We start from the raw sequence: 16,380 nt of genomic DNA on the forward strand, positions 1-16,380 counted from the left end.
TAAAGGATTCTCTGTAACTAGTGGGATTATGCAATAAAGACAATCAATGAAATTTTCAGAATTTAACACTTTCCCAGATTAAGAAAAAACGGCTTCGTCCTTTTCATTGGTTACAAAAAGAGTTATAGAAAGAGTTTTTCATCAGGCATGCAACTTAATTAATGATTTATGAAATTTGACAGATAGATAAATAAATAAATAAATAAATAAGTAAATAAAACGATAAATAAAAATATAGATAAATATATATTTATATATATATATATTTGTTACTGATAGATAGATAGGTAAAAAGGTAGATAGATAGATAGGTAAAAGGTAGACAGATAGATAACAGAAATATTATATAGATAGATAGATACATATCTGCACGACTTGGACCCCATATTTCCACCTTGAAATGATAACGAACATGATTTATTGATTCATAATTTTATCATTGTCACATTGTTGTGCAACAAAATGGTAACTTGCTTTATTTCTCTGATTTGTTGTCGACAATTAGTCTTTTATTTCCGGTCTAAGTTGTCTCATTTTACTCATTGTTTTTCAAATATTTCCGACGGGATTTTTGTTTAATATCTACTAATTATTGCATTGATTGTACTTTACTAAAGCTAGAGTACAGAGGCAAAATTTAAAGAATTTGACCCGTGATTCAAGCATGAGACGCGGTTCAAATATGGTTTGTTCAACTTGAAATTTTAATCAGTTTTTCTAGATTTGATTCAGCGCGCAATTTGAACCGGTGATCAGCAGTTCAGCGCGCAACGCGGTTCAAATTCTTTAAATTCGGCCTTATTACTCCTTTAATTTAAAAAAAGATTAAAGTTTAGAAGTAAAATAATCAGAATTTTTTTCTTAAATTAATAATTTTTATTTCTTTCCCAACAAATATAAAGTTTAAAATTTTTTAGTTAATTGTGAAAAAAAAAGTTTTATTAAAACTTTCATCAATTATTTAAAAAGATGAAAAATATATTTCAGAAACTTTAAAATTAGTTTTTATATCATTTTCAATTGTGAAAGTTATAAGAAGGGGGGGGATAAAATAATAGGTTTAGGAGTAGCTGTTTGTACTAATCCTCAAGCTTATTTTCGAATTTTAGTTTCGAGAAAACTGAATATTTTCATGCTTGAGTTTTCAAAGTTCTTTACAGGCATTCACATTCTTTACTTTCTCTGTATTAAAACTAAGTATTGACTATTCGTGTTTCAAAATTTTTCAGTTTAACATTTATTTATAGTTTAACTCTTACACCTCTAGTCTTTTGTTTTGTTTTGATGCAAATAGGTTCTCATTTAATAGGTTCTCATTTAAGAGAAAGAAAACAGGCAAAATATCTATCTTAATAAATTGAAATGTGTGATAAGTTAAACATCAAAGTAAAAGTCCTTAATCATTAACTTTTACACTTATTGATTTTTTCAGGCCAAAAAATGTTTTGCATGCGCCACCTTCTTCTATATATAAATTTGGCTTGTCTGTCTGTCTGTTTGTTTGTCTGTTTGTATCCAATAAACGTCAAAACGGCTGAAACGATCGGGCCCAAATTTTTTGTGGGACATCTAGGGACCCCAGAGAAGGTTTATGAATGATTGAAATTTTAAAAATTTGTGTTCTAAAGGTTTTTAATTTTGTAAAAAAATTTAAATTTTTGAAAATCCGCGAATTTTTTTTTTTAAATCCGCAGAATTTTTTTCTTCTTTGTTTTAAACAGCGTGTACTGACCCGATCCTATGGTACATACGTCGCCCTAACCAGACTAACATACGACAGGGGTCAATTTTCTCGGCATAGTCCCGTCGGAGGGCTAACTATGAGAACTCCCATGGCGCGTTCAGACTATTTACAGTACCCGGCCTAATCCTAGGCCTATTTGACCGACCCCACTGGCGTAGTCCACCATGGCATGAGGTTCCAAAGATATAAAACATAATCTCTCTAAAAAGGTTCTTCTAGTGCACTGTCCTGTTTTGTCGTATAAGTCTGATTTATGAACAGCATAAAAAAGTCTGGTACTTTAAATGAATGAATGTTTTCAGAGATAAGGTGTGATTAAAAATTTAGTGTTTAAGGAAAGTGATAAATTCGTTTCGTTCAGTTGAGTTCAGGGTTCGCTTCAGCTTAATTTTTTTTTTCGTCGCTACATTGTTTCACAAGATAGATGACTTGTTTTTTTGTTACAAGGCTATTAGGGCGCTTCGCGCCCATCTTCTATTTCAATATTTAATTTAATATTTATCTGTGAGCATCTTCTCTTTGTAAGTTTGGACAGGTATAAAATAAAATGAAAATAAAAAGTTTTTGCATTTCATAATATTTTTTCGCCCATTTTCAATATTTTATAAAAATAAAAAATTTGGGCCCGATCGGTTCGAACGTTTTGACGTTTATTGGATACAAACAAAGGATATTTATATGATGCAGTTTTTATAATATTAAAAAAGAAGAAATTTTCATTGACAGTCTATCTCAATTTAGAAATTATTTTTCGAATAAAGTTTTTGATTTAATTTTTCGTCATTCAACAGGACACCTAATTTAACGTAGGAGTGTGTTGGGGGGGGGGGGANCCCCCCCCCCCTCCTTGTTTTCCTGAGCAATGTTTAATGCATGCCACTAGCTAAAAAGTCCATTTCCTGGCCTGCTGCCTGCTGGCCAGTAATAAGTGTGATATATGTTTGCGCAGACACAATCCGTGTTCTGAATTCAAATCCTTTTCCATTTATATTTAATGAAAATATGGTTCCGGGATTCTTGTTCAATATGTTTTACTAACAAATTTAGAGTGCTCCGTCCATATTTTTCTTGTTTATATTCAAAGAATATGGTCCCGTAATTCCTAAAACTGTTCAATATGTTTTACAAACAAATTTAGAGTACTTCGTCCCGATTTTTTAAATTTCCCATTTTCTTCTTACTTAAATGTAATTTAATAATCAGCATAACTCAAACTCGAACTCGAATATTTTGTGGCATTTCTTTGTATTTTTTTACAAAAAAAAATTATTTATTGGAATAACTTATGAACCGGAATCCTATACATTGAAAAACGTTAACAAAAATAGCAATACACAATAATGTATAAAGATAAATTAATGTGAATCGTTTGACAAATTTTTTGTAAATTAACAAAGTGGAAACAGTTTTAAAATCATCCTTTTTTATGAAAGAAATTAAATATTATTAGACTATGTTAAACATTCAAGACTTTTTGCCGAAGAAATTTTAAAGGAAATACCCCACTTATTTTACGAAGTGTCTACTTCATAAATACAAACGGAAATGGATCATTAATAAGTATTTTATAAAGTTTTTATTACGTAACTTCGAGTACTGAACCAGAAAATACTGGATTAAATAGTAGTTTTATTTTCCCTTTTAAAACCGTCACACAGTGAAGCATTGAGATTATATTAAAGTCAATATTTCAAGTTAGCATGAGAACCACATTTGTAGATTTCAATAATAATAATACGCAAATTTTTTAAATAAATTTACTGAAACTATTTTATCGTTCTTTGAGTGATAAGATGGGATTAGAGTTATGGCGCAAAACATAGGAAAAACATGGTTTTTTAAACAAACATTTTTAGTTTGGAAACCCAATTTTGCCGAGAAACTAACCTAAACTAGATAAAAGTCAAGGCCCGCTAAGCTTAGAATTTTTAAACCAGGTTAAAAGCATTCCCGTGATTCATCCGAGTTATCGGGTTTCAGAGTTATGATCTATATATGATATAATATTTAAGATACTATATACTAATAAACCAATGCGGTTTTTAAAGCTTCTGTAAACATATTGGCTTAGTCCACCGTGAAACGACCCTTCCTGCAAAGATATCAATGTCAGTTTAAAACGGGTACCTTTAAGCTTTGCCTTTGTGCGTCTGATCAAGTATGAATTAGATAGCAATGTTTAAAATTTTGAAACTGGATTATTTTTAAATGTGGTTTCTCGACTAAAGTGACTTGCGCATTTCTACCACAGGAAAACATATAGGAATCATCAGAATTAAATACTTTAACTCGAAGAAAAACGACAATATCTTCAAAATTATTTATCAAATAAAGGTTTTAAGGGTACAGTTGTGAATCAGGCATCATTGCTAGCATTTCATGGCGGGTCACTTACGCTTACAGTCCTTTTTAATCAACATGCCCTTATCTAACCATATTTTTTGCTACCTTTTTGCTCACAGATTTGCAAACTTCTTACTTAGATTTGTTCACTTTTTGTTAGCAGATTTTCACACTTTGTACCAGCAGATTTGCTCACTGCAGTGCAAAAGTATTCACGGTTCTTGCCCCGCAAACAATATGGTTCGATTCTTGTCAAGCCTTAGAAAACACCTTTCTATCTATCTATCTATCTATCTATCTATCTATCTAGTAGTTATTTATCTATATATCTATCTATCTACCTATCTATCATCTCATCTATCTATCTTTCCATTTTTATATCTATTTTTATAACAATCTTTCAACTACTTTTTCATTTAGAATTCAGCAATAAAACGTATAATCTGAGAATGAAAGCCCTGTAAACTTAGCTTTTGGTGCGTACTGTATGTAGTGACTTGCAGTACACTGACCCAATAAGTGGGACTCGGTGGAGAACGTAATATGAAGATTAAGAGAATATCTGAACTTGCAAAACCTGTCCGAAGGAAGATTTTTGCAAACAAAACTTGTGATAATTCGTGGAAGGGCGTTTACCGTAACTTTCTGCAAATAATTTGCACAAGGCTGAATGCAATTTATGGATTTTATTTCTTATTTTGTCGTGTTTTTTTTTCTCGATCTAACATTTTTCAAATGTAATATTCTTACATAAGATGAGTTTCAAGGTACTGTCGTTCTGATTTTAGATGANCCCCCTATTCAAAAACAAGCATGCCCGACCCACAATGGTACTTTTTAACCATCATCTGATCAATAATGTAAAAGAACTTTTGGTTTTTCTTTGCTTGAAAGTGTATCATTCACTATTGAAGAAAAACCACAATTGAAATTAATCAGTTTAAAGAATCGAAAACATGGATATCTAACTCCCTTCAAGAGAAAAATCTTACTTTCTAGTTCTATCGTGTTCAGGTTCTCCATATTTTGTGTTCTCTCCTTTTTCCGTCTCAGCTGTATCCAGATCCTGGATATCCAGATCCTCTTCTCCTCCTTTTCATTTATTCATTTATTCATTTATTCATTTATTCATTTATTCATTTATTCATTTATTCATTTATTCATTTATTCATTTATTCATTTATTCATTCATTCATTTATTCAATTATTCATTTATTCATTTATTCATTTATTCAATTATTCATTTATTCATTTATTCATTTGTTCATTTATTCATTTATTCATTTATTCATTTACTCATTTATTCATTTATTCATTTATTCATTTATTCAATTATTCATTCATTCATTTACTCATTTATTCATCCTTTATGCATACATTTATGTTTCTTAATACATACATTAATTCATTTTTTACTAATATATTCATGTTTAGTTCATCCTATCATCCATTATTCAACCATATTTATTTACCCATTCAGTCTTTATTCATCCTTTCAGCCTTTATTCATTTATTCGTCCTTTATTCATCATTATTTAATTATTCATTTCTTCACCAATTCATTTATATCTCTTTCAATAATTCATTATTTAGTCATTATATTAATGAATAAATGAATAAATGAATAATTGAATAAATGAATAAATGAATAAATGAATAAATGAATAAATGAATAAATGAATAAATGAATAAATGAATAAATGAATAAATGAATAAATGAACAAATGAACAAATGAATAAATGAATAAATGAATAAATGAATAATTGAAAGGATGAAAGGATGAAAGGATGAATAAATGAATAAATGAATAAATGAATATGTGTAAGCATAAAAAGGATGAAAGGATGTATGCATATAGAAAGGATGAATGTACGTATACAGAATGAATGAATGTATATATATATATAGAATGAAAGGATGTATATATAAAGAATGATGAATACCTTAGTAGGAGCTACACTTGCTCCACTCCCTTCTTTAAACCTGACTCTTCTGCTCTTCTTTTTATTCTCCCTGTTCAGAACCAGACCTTGAGTTATCTTCAAACCCATCCTTGGGTTGGAGCTTAATAATTTTGGGGACAGGATAGAAAGCCTTTTTAAAAGTTAAAAATCTAAGTTCTTTTGTGACATTTAGTCAAGGCAAATCAATGTATAATTGCTTAAGCATAAAAGATATGACAGGTAATAAGTTTAGTGGAAAAAATAATTTTTTTTTAAAGAAACTTTTAAAACATTTTTAGATTTAAAAGTTTTTAATGGCCGCATTTCACAAAGATCCGGCCAATCATGACCGGCCATAATTAGCCGGATATCCAGCGGCCCGGCATATGTCAATGCAAGGTATCAAATGAGAGAACTAAGTGACCGGCCCGGCATATGTGACGGAAGGTATCAAATAAGAGGACTAAGTGACCGGCCCGGCATATCTCGATGCAAGGTATCAAATAAGAGAACAAAGTCAAAAAGAGGACTAAGTGACCAGCCCGGCACATGTAACTGAAGGTATCAAATAGGAGGACAGCATGACCAGGCCAGCATATCTGACGGAAGGTATCAAATAAGAGGACAGCATGACCAGGCCGGCATATGTGACGGAAGGTATCAAATAAGAGGACAGCATGACCGGCCCGGCATATGTGACGGAAGGTATCAAATAAGAGGACAGCATGACCGGTCCGGCATATGTGACGGAAGGTATCAAATATGAGGACAGCATGACCGGCCCGGCATATGTGACGGAAGGTATCAAATATAAGAACAGCATAACCGGCCTTGCATATGTGACAGAAGGTATCAACTATGAGGACAGTATGACCGGCCCGGCATATGTGACTGAAGGTCTATGTTTCCTAGTAGTTGCTCTCCGTGTGGAGGCTCTTCTCCATCTTTCTATCCAGCCTCCACCCATCACTTAGTATAGAGGCTGTTGCTTACTCATCCCTAACCATCCATGCATATTAGAAAAAAGGAAGAAAATGGCCAAAATTTGTATAATTAAAAAATAAAATCCTCCGTCGTAAAACAGTTAATGGCTAAAAATTAATTGTGAATCATTTATGGAAACCTTTGATTTAAGGATCACTCATAAAAGCAAGGCAGAATTGTAAGATTTATTTTGCGGGTGTTATCGATTTAAAAACTTTTTTTGGTACCGGGGGGGATGCGGGAAATTTGTACAATAAGTTTTGGTACAAAATAAGTTGGCATGTATTCATTTTTTTAGTCTTGTTTTTTTTTAAATAGTTTCCTGCACCTTGTTTCTTTCGTTCCAAAATAATCTATTTTAGGTGGCAATTCAATTTTTGGAAACCCCTGTTGATCTTTTTTTTCGTGTTCGAGGATTTGAAAGTTGCAAAATCGTCCCAAAACAGTTCATGGTACGGGCAGCCGTAGTACATTTGAATTTCCGTGCCGGGTAAACCTTTCCGGTCCCAGTTTTATTCTGTACCAACCTTTATGGACAGGACTAGCCGGTACAACAAGGTTGACGCGGTCAGACTTTATGCTTCATATAGGTTGAATTTACTTTTACTAAAGGGGCAGATTTGCGTCAATAGAGTAAAAAAAATTTGACAAATTCGGTCCGATTTTATTTTGATTTCCGGATAATTTTTAAGAATATTATTATTTTAACTCACTACAGTCTTAAAAAAAACAGGTTTATTTTGTAGCTGAACTAGGAGTGGTTCAGTCTGGTTTTTAACATTTTAATACTTTTGGTAAATATAGTTAATTTTCTTGCTAGATAACATAGTGGTTTATGGCTGATTAGTATAAAAAAGAAACTTTGTAATATAAATAATATCCCTAAAACCTTGAACGAAACAATTTATAGCGAATATTATACCGGGTGATGTTGAGAACGATTCAGGATTTGTATAAAATTAAGGATTGGAGAACAGAACAATAATAAAAGAAGGAGGAGGAGGGGGGGAAGGGGGGAGGGGAGATTTTTGTTTTAAAAAAATGAAATTGTGGAAAATTGTGGAAAATGTGGATAAAGGCTAAAGTTAAGACAACTGCAAGGTTAAAGATTGATTTAAGAAAAAAATGTAACCCCTCCTCCCCCTTGGAAAAATTCCTGAATACGCCTTTCCAATTAACAGGTTATGTGCTAAAGCTATTTGTTTTTTAATTAAGACCATCCAAAGGAAATAAGATTGCCTTAAGAAACTTCAAATCCCACAGTTTTATAGTTTAGTTTAGTTTTTAGTTGGAAAGTTAATAAAATCTTGGTTATTCTAATTCTAAGTTTTAACTCCTTGTTTTCGGTAATCTTTAAATGTTAGTTTTTTATATTGCGAAAAATCATAATCTAATTCGACAAAATTCCTGGCATTTTAGCACGTTGTAAAAATTTTAAATATTGTGTTAAACAGAAAATTTTCAGATATTACAGATTTTTTACATTTTAAAACGAAACAGAGGCAAAACCAGATTTTGTAAATCCAAACATTTGGAAACTTTTTTGAAATAACTCCTTGATTGAAACATCTTTTCTGTTATTACAGATCTCATTTCAAGAATAAAACAGGAGACTATTTACAAAATTTAACAGAAAGAGAATGTAAAATAAATTTCAACTGATTTCCTATTTCTAGGGTGGCACGTCCGATTGAAAGGCCTGACAAAGGCGGTCTTATAGATCACGGGAATAGAAGGTCTCTTGAAATTAAATATACAGTCCCTTTAAAAGATACCTGGTGTCCCCCCCCCTTTATCAAAAATTCACCCAAGTCTTTCCAGGGTTTGCATTTATATTGCACACGAAAGAAATAGTCTACAAGAGACAGGGGCGTATACAGGATTTTTCCTTGGGGCGGGGAAACAGTTTTGAACCAATAATATTTGATTTATGTATCGGTTATGTATAATAAACAGTTTTGAACCAATTTCAAAGTTAAAAGAGAACTTTATTCATCAAGAGCAAAAAAGATTATTTTTATCGGACAACATCACAGGAGAGGTTTTCATGGTTGCATGAAGAAATGTTAAAACTTTTTTGTATTATTCAACGGTTTTATTTCTTTTTTTTAAATTGCGCCTCGAATGCGGAATTTTTCTGGAGAATTTATGATGAAAGCAATTTTTAATATATTTAATATTTTTTTTGTATTTAGTCCAACAATTATATTCTATACAAGTGTTCCCTGTATTATGGTGTGACGTTTTATGTCCTATTTTTAAAAATTACAAAAAAACTTGTTTCATTTGTACATTTTTTGTAAAAGAAAAGGTTCACAAAATTTCTTTCTATCAAACCCTTTTGATTAATTCATTTATATTCATTTATATGTTGTCTTGTTTGTTATGGTTTGTTTATTTGTTTGTTTGTATCCAATAAACGCCAAAACGGCTGAACCTATTTTGGTACAGTTTTTGCATGGGTCGATATTTAAAAAAATCTGCCGGAAAAAAATTAAAAATTTTTTTAGAAGCGCTCTGAAAACCTTGTAAAGTAAAATTTGTTCACCTTTTGTCCTAAAGAAATAGAAGTGTACGTTACCTTACAAATGTTATGTACTATTTTAGTTTTTAAAAAAAGATTGATTAATAATTTAGTTGTCCTGAACAAAGGAAGCAGTTAGCCTAAACTAAAACCTCTTATCAGTATGAAGGCGGTATATAATTAACAGGGGTGTATTCAGGTGGGGGCTAAGCCCCCCCCTGGACCAGTGAAATATTTTGATTTCATGGGGTTTTCAGGCCCCAAAGGGTGCTGAGCCCCCCCTGGAAAGAAAAAAAATGTAAGCCCCCCCCTCCCCCAAACAAATTCCTGAATACGTTCCTGACAATTAACACTATGCAAACGGGAAAAGGAGGAATATGTAAACTAATAATCGATCAACAGTTGGAAAACATTTTTTTTATAATTTCAGTTGACCATACATTGATATTTACTTTGGTACCCTTACAACCTTTAGCTAACAATAATGTAAAAACTAACATCGTTTTTCTTGTTTGAAAAGTGTTGAATTTAGATAAATTTTACATTGTTTTCTGCAGAAGAATTGCGCAAGTGACTTTTTCAGAGAAACCACAAATGAAAATAATAGTTTTTGAAATTATAAACATGAATATCTAAAACATACTTGATCAGACAAAGTTTTAGTGTTATAAAATTTATTTTATCATAACCAGTTAAAAATAAAAAAATGAAACATATCTTTATAATAAAACAAGACATTCGTATATATATATGTTGCGTATAGCCGGCCAAACGGCTGGACAGATTGGGCTGAAATTTTTTGTGGACACTCATGGGTGGTCGGGGGGTGTTATAGGCTAAACAAAATCGAAAATATTTTTTCTCAATTTTTTTATAAATATTTAATTTCAAATATTATTTTTTCCACGGACAACGCCGGGCTCTCAGCTAGTAATTGATATTTTTTTTAAACGAAATGTAAAGTTCTTCGTATAACCATACATTGTAAAAATAAGCGAGGAATTAATTTTAGAGTGCAGAAACATGTCTAAGGGATGATGACATATTTCTGTTTTAACAAAGATTGTATTTTCTGAAAGTAGCCTGTATAGCATAAAAGATAAGGCCTACACCGTAGCGCGGGGGAAAGATAAGGAATTATACAGAAAAAAAAGTACAAAATTATGTTAGAAACATGCAGAAGGATGAAGGGGGGGGGGTCATGATAATAAGCGATTGTATTGGCTCTTTGTTTATAGGTTTACGAGAAATATCTGACGCTTCTTGTTTGAAAAAAAACTTCTAATTTATATTGCTTCTAGAAATTCTTCATTCCCTGTTTTCCGTTTAAAAAAACAAAACAATTAATTTGACGATAAAAATGTAATAACTAAATTAATTTGCTAGTATTGTCCACGGTTTGTGTGTTCTTAAAAAAATGCAATGCAAAGTGCACTAGGACAATTTTTTACGTGCTTAGAATTTCATGTAAATGCAACTTTACGGTCGTGATTTTAAAGAGGCTCCTAACTTGATTCTTTTGCAACTTTTTAGAGTGCCATCATCGATGCACAAGTGTACCCTAAATCTTGAATTTCAAAGTTCTTAATATATCAAAGTAATTCCATACTTTATTATTGATAAGTCTCATTACAGTTTACGGATCAAGATTCTTTTAAATTATATTTTCTATTAGTGTGGTTTCATCGATCAAGAAATTTGCGGATTTTTGCAGCAGAGACAATAAAGGAGACGTTGAGAATTAAATACTTTTTGAAAATGACGAAAACTTCCTATTTTTGCTCAAATAGAGATTAGATAGGAACCGTGGTGAATGGAACATATGGAGGAGAATTGTTGAAAGGGATTATTTAAAATTACGCTGTAGTTTTAGTTAATATAAAATTGATAAGTCTGAATTTAAAAGCAAACAAAGAAAAATCTCCGGGTAGAACTAGGTCAGAGAAAATTTTTAAAAAGATTGATGGTTAAAATCAATTCTATTGAATACCTAATATGCATGTAAACCTTATTCCCTGAACTCTCTCTTGAAAACTCCCAATATCACTATTTTAAGAAACTTTCATCCACATTCTCCTCATTTTTATTCAAATACTTGATAGTTGACTAGATGAACCAGTTTCACAATATATTGATATATATATATATATGTATATAAATATTAATGTAATCACGGTTCACGTTTTTTATATCTATAGATATAACTGTATATTATATATATATCTGTTTGATATGTAGGTGAGCTCGGATATCAGACAATACCTATTGTTTACTGCCACTCTGGTCCCAGTCTAGGGTACAGGTAGGTAAAAATGTTGAAGGTATCGCAAATGTTGCTTTACTGCCTGGGACTGCCTGAAAACGCAGGTAGGTGGGGGTGTACTGCCAACCATTTTCGGGATTTTATAATTTTTCCAAAAATTGGTTAAAATACATCACGTTTCATTTCAGCAATATTGAAAAAAATAATGTTTTAAAATATATAAAAATAAATCCCCCTTTTTCCGTTGCACCCTTCATCTTCCGTATTCTTCACTCACTCTACTTGACGCAGAGTCCTGTTATATATATGCACTGCCATTTCTTTTTAATTATCCCGCAACAGATAGATAGACAGATAGACAGATAGACAGATAGACAGATAGACAGATAGACAGATAGACAGATAGACAGATAGACAGATAGACAGATAGACAGATAGACAGATAGACAGATATACAGATATACAGATATACAGATAGACAGATAGACAGATAGACAGATAGACAGATAGACAGATAGACAGATAGATAGATAGACAGATAGAAAGATAAACAAATGGATTGGCGTATCTATAGATAGATAGATGGATAGATAGAAATTAACCCTCAAAAATTGGGAATCACAGAGCTACACACTCTAAAGAAAGTTCTGAAACCATTTCTGTTTTTTAAGTTTTACGAAAATCTTTTATCTTAACTTAAAAGCATTCTTCGTAAATTTTTTTTGCAAATTAAATATTTGTTTTGAAGCTTATTATTTGAATAAATTGTTAATTAGTCCGGAAAATGTCTGTTTTCTTGGCAAGACCCAACTTATTTATTCTTTCGAAAAACGCATGAAAAGGCTGAAATAGCTAGAATTTTTTTTTTAAAATCTTTAAAATCTTATTCACAGCGGTACCATTGAAACCTTTATCTGATCGATATTGTCGTTTTTCTAGGTTTATAAGTGGTTAATTCTGATGATTCCTGTATGTTTTCCTGCTGCAACAGACATAGAGAAAACACAATCAAAAATCATTCTTATATAATTGATTTTCGATCAGGCAAAGCTTTATGGGTACCGTTGTGAATCGGATAATACCATCTTGCATGGAAGGTTATTTGATATTACGCTTACAGTCCCTTTAAATATTCTCATCTGCATCTCATGTTTATTAACCCTTCTTCTATATATAAACTTTGCTTGGGTGTCTTGGTGTTTGTTTGTCTGTTTGATTGTATCTAATAAACGTCAAAACGACTGAACCGATCGGACCCACATTTTTTGTGGAACCTCAGGGAAGGTTTATGAATGATCGAATTAAAAAAAATTGCCTCTAACAAAATTCGAATTTTGAAAATTTTGAAAATCCACAACTTTTTATTTTTGTTTTAAGAACATGTTCAAAATTGAAATTAAAGATGGTCGCGAAGCGCTCTAGAAGCGTATTATTTTAAATTTATTTTAACATTTTCCTTTTATGTTTGTTAAATTTAATGAAATAATTATTTTTGTAATTAAAGATCTCAACTGGACATGGAATTTTCCCCTTTTGTTTCATATTCTACATTTAATCCCGTCATTGCTCACAAATTTAAAATTCTGTAATTATTAAAGAGGAGTAGATTTTGCACATTGCAAAAACGTATTGAATGACAGGTGTTGCAGGACTCCAGGAAGGAGGGTGCTGGGACGCCGTGAGCCCTATGAAATGGTCTCCAAGCCTCTGGATTCACAGATGAGTATAGATATTATAGAGGCAATGTATAAAAATATTTAGAAAAAATATTTAATATTTTAATATTTATGCAATAACTTTTGGATATACAAGAAATCACTGCATAACTATTTAAAGATTAAATGTTTTCTTTAAAAAAAGTTATTTCATACTTCTTTAATATATATTCTAACGTTGAGGGGTAGCGTCAGGTCATTTTAAATATTCATCTGCGAATACGGAGGCTTGGAGACCATTTTGCTGATCTCCTGGTGGCCCTGCATCCTGCAGGAGTGCATAAAGCGCAAATCTTTATTTAGGAGCTAATCAGGGCTCCACAAGTCTACTCAGGGTGTCCAATTTTATTTTTAAATTTTTTTAATATTTTAATTTTAAAAAACCAGATTTTTCTAAACCATTAAAATAAATAAGCACATTAAAAACTGCGGCGAGGTGATATATTTTTTAATTTACTTGAGCAATCGATCGACAGTAAACAGTGGACAGTGGACACCCTGTAAACAATTATTAGCTTATGTAACTTTAAAAGCTGTTATAATAATGCAGAGAACAGAAAATTATCTAAAAAGGTTCATATTGCCTTTCTATTTATACCTACCTCCCTACCTCCTTCCCTTCCCTTCCCNGGAATAATGAGAATAAAGTTTTAAGATTTGTGAATTTTGAATTATTTTTTTAAGTCTTTTGTTCCGTTGTTGACTGTGATTGATTGAGTAAAAGGAGAATTCATCTTAATTTAGATTAATCGACAACACTTCCTACCTTCCTACCTACCTACTTACCTACCTACCTACCTATCTACCTACTTAACCTACCTACCTTCCTACCTACATACTTCCCTACCTACCAATCGACCTACTTAACCTACCTACCTACCTACCTACCTACATACCTACATACCTACCTACCTACATACCTACCTACCTACCTACCTAACCTACCTACCTACCTACCTACTTAACCTACCTACCTACCTAAAAACCTACCTACATACCTAGAAACCTACCTACCTACCACCTAACCTACATACCTACCTACCTACTTAACATACCTACCTATCTACTTACCTACATACCTACTTCCCTACATATCTACTGTAATCATACAGATCTATCTATCTATCCACCAAACTATCCTACTTTCTTTTCTAGCTACCTACAGCTACCTCCCTACCTACCTACCTAAATACATACATACCTTACCAACCTACCTATCTACCTACTTACCAAACCTACCTACACATCTATTTATCTATCTTCTATCTATCTATCTACTAGGAAGAAAAGTGTGTCTAATGGTTTATATAACGGTATATGTATGCATGTAGTTAGAAGCAAGCTATGAAGTCTGATTCTGCCAAATTAATTCATTATTTCCAAGGCTAAGAATTTTTAATTGTTTTAAATCGTTTATATTTAAATGACGAAGCATGATTTAGGAGATATTTAAAGATTAAATTATAATAAAATATCAAGGAAAAATATGATTCAGGAGAAAAAATTAACGAGAAAGGTTTTAAATTGAGAAAGAATGAAAGATCAATCAATACTATTTGAGTATTAGACACGTTTTTAACCATTTCCTCTTTATATACGCAACAGATAAAATTTAATTTAGTATAGCGATCGATATCGAATTAAATTCTGTATCAGCCTATACCCGAATTAAATTCGATATCAGCCTATACCCCCTTTCATTTTCCGCAAACCCTCCCTTTAACCCTAAACAGGCGGGGGGGGGGGGGGGGGGGGGTGAAAAGGTCAGGATGTCTGCCTCTATAGAATGAGTCGTTAAAATACAGAGAAATGTAAATTTATCAAATCTGATAAACATAGTGGATACAATACCCCCGGTGGGTCCCAAAAACAAGTATGAACAAAAAAGATATGTCGCTTTCAAGTTAAATTTGTTATTTCTTCTCAAGCCGCCATATTGTCATTTAAAGTGACCCTCTAGTGCCGATTCACAACGGTACCCTTTAAACATATGATTAATAATATGGAAAATATGGTCGTTTTTCTTTTTTATTTGAAAATTATTAATACTGATGATTTGCTCCCAATATATCTACAGGAGAAATACTACAACTTAAAATAATTCATTTAAAAAAGGTCTACAATGGCTAGATCTAATTCATTCTTTATCAGACAAAGAATTCATGGGTACTGTTGGTAATCAGCCATGTCAGTATCAATCTAGATACAACTCAGCCAGAGGCCGAATTTAAAGAATTTGACCCGTGGTTTAAATTTACGCCACGGCTCAAATATAGTTGGTTCCACTTAAAATTGTATTAAATTTTTCAAGATTTAAGTCGGCGCTCAATTAAAACCGGTTTTTGGGGGATTTTAGACACTGCTTAGATTCATTAAATTCGGACACTGTATTATCAAGAATTACACTTACACCGTAATTAAAGAGGAGTACTAAACCAATCAAGGAGAATTGAATAGAAGGAGGGGGCGATAGGGTTTCTGTACACTTTGCTGTGACGTTTTTGGACTGCTGAAGAACTAGATTTTGCGTAACAACAATAATAAAAATTGTAAACAATAACACAAATGATAAACAGACATCTGGCGCATCTCTGGCGTTAGATGAAGATTCACCGTATAACTAACTCATGTTTGTTTACATTAGATCGGCTGCCTTTGTTATTGTTGTTATGCAAAAACTAGTTCTTCAGTAGTCCAAAAACGTCACAGCAAAGTGTACGGAAACCCTATCACCCCCTCCTTCTATTCAATTCTCCTTGATTCCAACTGACGTGTATTTAGATTTCTTCGCGACGTTATATATAATGACAATACAGGTTTGACGTAGTTATTTACAGATGTTGCTAGGGATCATTATCATTAT

General features: G+C 32.0%; 1 long non-coding RNA gene across 1 annotated transcript; it reads right to left on the reverse strand.

Annotated features, from left to right (window-relative positions):
• Positions 1-5,131: 5,131 nt before the first annotated feature.
• LOC111717229 (uncharacterized) lies at positions 5,132-6,106 on the reverse strand. The gene is made up of 2 exons (XR_002768724.1): positions 6,032-6,106; positions 5,132-5,179 (listed from the first exon to the last, which is right to left on the reverse strand). It is a non-coding gene; the product is annotated as an uncharacterized LOC111717229 (long non-coding RNA).
• Between the last annotated feature and the right edge of the window lie 10,274 nt (positions 6,107-16,380).

Source organism: Eurytemora carolleeae, unplaced genomic scaffold, assembly GCF_000591075.1.
Source record: "Eurytemora carolleeae unplaced genomic scaffold, Eaff_2.0 scaffold2431, whole genome shotgun sequence".
Taxonomy (NCBI): Eukaryota; Metazoa; Arthropoda; class Copepoda; order Calanoida; family Temoridae; genus Eurytemora; species Eurytemora carolleeae.